Source organism: Nicotiana sylvestris, chromosome 6 (genome assembly GCF_000393655.2).
Source record: "Nicotiana sylvestris chromosome 6, ASM39365v2, whole genome shotgun sequence".
In the NCBI taxonomy this organism is placed as follows: domain Eukaryota; kingdom Viridiplantae; phylum Streptophyta; class Magnoliopsida; order Solanales; family Solanaceae; genus Nicotiana; species Nicotiana sylvestris.
In genome coordinates, this window is record NC_091062.1 from 154,995,139 (window position 1) to 155,001,138 (window position 6,000).

Below are 6,000 nucleotides of genomic sequence, written 5' to 3' on the forward strand. Positions count from 1 at the left end.
GGATCTTAAAATAAACCGGTGACTTGGGACACCAAATAAATTATCCCAAGTGGCGACTCTGATAATTTAAATAAATAATCTCATTTCGAATAATATCACTTTAATTGAAAAACTCCCTTATATACCCCTCGGGTGTAAAAAGGAGGTGTGACAGCTTATATAACCACTAAAGGGAGGGTAATGGATAGTAAAATGATATGATGAAGTGTGCACTAATGCAATGTGTAGCCCCTCTCATTGAGGAGTGATTACCGAGCATTGCATGGGTATGATCCTGTAGGCTAATCAACTTAGGACTTCCCTTTCCGAATTCCCCTATGTGTTTAAATTCTATAAACTTCCTCTCCTTATAATATACATGTGAGCTGTCCAAACCCCTCTTATTTTCATTATCTGAATTTCCTTGATCATATATGTATTTATAATGTGAAAACTACCTTCATTTGCAAATGCACGTTGAAACTGTTTACTTGTTAAAAGGACTAATTCACATAGTTTATGTTTGGTCGGGACCCACCATTATGGACCGCGAGGTGTACCTAACACCTTCCACTCAAGGTTATTTCGAGCCATTCTCCTTATCTCTGGTAATGTAAACTAGTTACATGAGTTAATCGCTCTAGGTGCCCTAACGCACCTTAATCGGTTAGGTGGCGACTCTTCAAGTACCCTATTCCCAAAAGAAAATGAGGTATTCCCCCATGAATGTCGAAACCCGAACCTCCGCGAAGAGAAAAGGGGGCACGATAGCATGGCGACTCTGTTGGGGATATTTTAGGTTCTTACCATAACGAACTTATTTTTGTGAATTAGTCTAAACATGCTCTAGCCCACGTACCCTTCCCATTATTTGAATTTAACTGTCTATTTTCAAGCATTTATGATTTCTTTATTTTTTCTGAAACTGACTTGTCTCTTTGTCTTCTTTTTCCGCAACTGTCTTTCAATTATTTAAATACTGCATTTATTATTTTTTTACGTGCAAATACTTGTTAATATGCTATTTATTGTTGCATAAACCATGATCAACATCATATTCCACTCGTCCGTAATCAATCCCATAGCAACGCTTGATGAGTGTTTGCACTCTTCCTATATATCACCCTTTAAATTCGGAAAGGCATATTTGCGGTAAAACTAGTCGATCAACGGTGCATTCGATGGTTCTGTGCCTTTCCCCCTCAAGTTGTCCGCTTGAGGGTCTCAGTCTAGACCTCTATAGCAACCTTACTCTAATTAATTGTGCATGCATCATGTTCAAACCTAGCCGGGTTAATATGTTGTCCACATAATGACCGTTTAAGACAAACCTTACCCAAAGTCCATTGGGTTTTCCATAATCCCAACGGACGCAATCACGATTATGTGCATTAATTTGGAGAAATAAGTGCCAATATGCTAATCATTGCTGTATAAATAAACGAACCCGGAGGGGGAAGGGCCTAACTATCTTTTGTCTTGCAGAAAATGAGGCACGAGGTCCCCAAATTTGGTATGGTTGGTAGCATACCCTTACTCTTGCTAGATTGGTGGAGGGATCTTCCTTCACGTGACCAAAACCATGTGAAACGAGTCTTAGGAAACTTGCCTTCTCTGTTGGATCTTCAACCAAACAAAATGCTGATCGAGGCTGCAACTATGTTTTGGGACAAGGAAAGGGTTGTGTTCCGCTTTGGGAACATAGAAATGACTCCCCTTCTAGAAGAAATAGGAGGATTTGCTGGGTTGCCATGGGATAGCCCTGGTCTGTTAGCACCTGAAAATAGCATTGCTAGGGATTTATGAAGATGATGGGGCTGAAGAAAAATGACAACTTGAAATGCCTGAAGGATTCCTACATACCCTTTGACTTCATTTATGAACGATAAGGTCATAGTCGCTCTTACCGTATTTTTGATGATGAGTTATCAATCACCACCTTAGGTTGGATTCATCTTAGGGTCTTCGTGTTTATTATGTGTTTCTTGGGCATGCTGGTATTCCCAATCCAAGGGGATAAAATCCATACTAGGCTGGTCATGGTGACTAAAACTCTAATGGACAGGATCGAGGGGCAGACAAACACTATTGTCCCTATGATCGTTGCAAACATGTACCGGGCTTTGGAGCAATGCCAGAAGGGGTTCAGATTCTTCGAGGGTTGCAACTTGCTATTACAGGTCTGGTTGTTGGAACATCTCCAAAAGGGACAATACCATCAAGAATTTTCGAGAAGGACGTGGAATGATCACATAGCCTTCCATCATCCCAAAAGAACGAACTATATTGCAGACATGTTTGCTCAACCGGAGGACGCTGCGGGATTGGTATAGCTTTTCAATAATTTGACCGAGGATCAGGTCCAGTGGATATTCGAGTGGTTCCCTATCGATGAGTTCATCATCAGATCCAGGGATTTTCCACACTTGTTGTTTATTGGGTTAAGGGGCATATACCCTTATGCTCCTCTCAGGGTTATGAGACAAGCAAGCAGTAGACTGGTCATACCACGGGTTGCTAAAATTTGTCACTTCAGAGCCGATTTCCAAGGTGACGCCATCCCGTATAAGAATAAAGCACAACATATATGGACTTTGAAGATTATTGTGGAGAAGGATACTATCGAGCCAGACCGATATCCTGCGGGCCACTTATACCTTTACTCGTGGTTGGAGGACAACATAGACGGGGTCTTTGAGCCAAGGGTTGGTCTAGGAAACAGGTTCATAGACGAGGTTGCTGAAGCAGAGGTGAAGTATAACAAGCTGCGCAAAAGAATCCGTGAGTCTAAAGCTAAACATATGGAGCAGCATAAGGCCGACATGGAAATGATTAACGAGTGGAAGGAGAGAGCTGCTAAATCCAGTGAAAGGCTGGAATATTTAGAGTATATTTTAATGGAGTTGGAAGGGAAGATGAGAAAAATGGTCACTGACTTCCAGAACGTTGAGGGAAATGAAGGAGGGCATTTGGCTAGGGGATTCCTGCTGCTGAACCTGTGCGAGCTGAGGGAGTTGATTGACAAGAGCATCCAGTCTGGAGAGGGTCCTTCTGGGACCATGTAGATTAGATTTACTCTCTTTTCTTTTAAATGTAATTAAGGCCAAGTGCAATTAGCAATATTATCTTATTTAGTTTCGTTTTGGGTTGTTTACTCTTACATTAATGAAATGAGGCAATTATTGGCATTAAATTTCTCCAAATTTATTTATCGCTAGGCGTACCTCGATCACACCGAGGTTCCCAAATTAGGACGCGAATTTACATTCCCGCAATATGTGTTTAAATATTGCAAACATTTCAGAATCCTTACTGACTTGTTTACTTTTTGTTTTTCTTTATTCTTTATTCCAATCCCCTAAGGTTGGTTCACACATACTGGCATCATCAGCGTATCACACCAGATTTAGAGGCCCTCCACCTCCTCCTCCTCTAAGTAATACAAGAAGCAAAGGGAAAACTAAATTGGACGACTTAAGTGGTATTCGAAAGGAGAATGTGGAAAATGCAGAAACTTCAGACGATAGGAGTACTCCAGCACCAAATGATTTAGTTTTAAGGTTGGAATAAAAGATACTGGAGCTACAGGGAGAGCTTGAGCAAGTCTGCAACTTGGCAAACCTATCCCTCACCCTGAATGTCCCCGATGTCAACCAGTAAAACACCAAAAACCCAGCGCCTCCCCAAAACACACTGAACCAACATCCACAAAACCCTTATTCACCGCATCAATATGCAACCCCACTTTAAAATCTCAATCCCTTACCCATACCAACTCCGCCACAACACCACCATCAAATAATCTAGTACCCAGCAACTACCACTTATCACACTCCTCAGAACACACCACAACTCATTCCCAATCCTCAAAACTCAACCAATGACCACCACTACACTCAGCCTCCTGGCACTCACAAAAACAATCCTATATACATGAAAACTATACCTTACTCTATCCAACCAACTTCCTATACACAAGAATCCGCTGAGAAGGACCTGCTCATCAAAAACATGGCTGAGGAACTCAAGAAGTTGACCAGCCGAGTTTAGGGTGTCGAAGGAGGCAAAGGAGAAGTAGCCAAAGTCAGGCCATCTTTGGACGAAGAATAGATGAACAAATTTTTCGTCATAGCACAGGATCCACAGTACTATGAAAGGTTGATGGTTATTGAAAACCATAAATTCTCTGACATCATCAAACTTGGGGAACTGATCGAAGAAGGTATCAAAAGCGAGACAGTAACAAACTTTGAAGCATTACAGGCTACAAACAAGGCATTACAATCTGACGGCATATCAAAGAAAAAAGACGTTGGGGCAGTAATGGTGGCTTAAGGCCCGAAATCTCCACTTACATATCAAGCACCTCCACCCACATATCAAACACCCCCACCCACATACCAAGCACCATAACCTACGTATCAACCCTCATCTCCCAGATATTCCCAATCGACCACTGTCTATCATACCTATAATTCCCAACCATCTCATTTCCATTAACCTCCAACTAGCCAAAATTATCCAAAGACCACGACCCAATTTAGACCGAACTACCCAGACAATACACTGCTATTGCTGAACCCATCGACCAGCTGTATGAAAGGTTGAAAGTCACTGGTTACGTCACTCCCATTCCTGTTGTAGCAGTAGAAAACCCGTCCCAATGGGTCATCCAAAAAATAACTTGTGCATATCATTCCGGTATTAAGGGGCATACTATTGACAAGTGCTGAATATTGGAAGACAAGATCTAGACATTGATTAACAACAAGGTTATACAGGTGAAAGAGGCTGCACCCAATATCCACAACAATCCTCTCCCGGATCGCAGGGGTGGCAGGATACATGTGATAGAGATAGATGAAGAATGGGATCCTGAGGGGTCAATCAGGCTTATTTATGAAGGCAATGACTTTAAACCTGCAGTCACACTTACTCCTATTGTAGTACAAACTTAGTCACCGATCGAAGTTGAGATAACTACATCAATTCCAGTTGAGGTAGAGGTAGCTCCACCTGCGGCCACCCCTGTTCCATTTGAAGTGGAAGTGGCCACAACTTTCATGGTGACAATATCAACCACACCTCCTTTTAATTCAAAAGCAATACCTTGGGATTACGTTGCTGAAGCTAGGCAAAAAAGGAAGGCAAAGATGGAGGAATTCGATGTTGCACAAGAAATGACTAGGACCGGAAGAATCTATACACCTGAACACTTGGGAGGAAAAAGTTAGGATGCCACTACCAAGCAGCCTGTCATTGCAATAGGACCAAATAACCTTTGGAGGAAAGTACAAGCAAGGAAATATTCCGTCATTGATCGTTTGAACAAAACCCCAGCTTAGATATCCATACTGTCACTGTTGCAAAATTCAAAGGCGCATAAGAATGATTTCATAAAGGTGTTGAGTGAAGCTTATGTGCCCAACAATATCACCTGTGGATAGATGACCAATATGGTAGGGCAGGTGTTGGAAAGTCATAAAACCTTACGTGCTGCTTATTTGCTTATGTACATGTGGAGGTAAACATGAGCCTTAACTGCTTTTTTTCCCTATCTGATCGTCCTATATGTTCTTTGCTTGTCGCCTAGATTTTTACCTTTTTAAAACCTTAGGTTGTCTAGATATGTCTAGATTTTAAGGTCCTAAATTCCTCTAGGACCATAAGGAAGGGACGGGTAACAATATACTAAGAGGTCGTTAATTAAACTCGCTTATATAATCACTAAGGGGAGGGTAATGGGTAGTAAAAGGATATGATGACCTATGCGCTAATGCAACGTGTAGCCCTCTTATTGAGGAGTGATTACTGGGCATTGCATGGGTATGATCCTATAGGCTAATCAACTTAGGACTTCCCTTTTCCAATTCCCCTATGTGTTTAAATTCTATAAACTTCCTCTCCTTTACATATACATGTGAGCTGTCCAAGCCTCTCTTATTTTCATTATCTGAATTTCCTTGATGATATACGTATTTATAATGTGAAAACTACCTTTATTTACAAATGTATATTGAA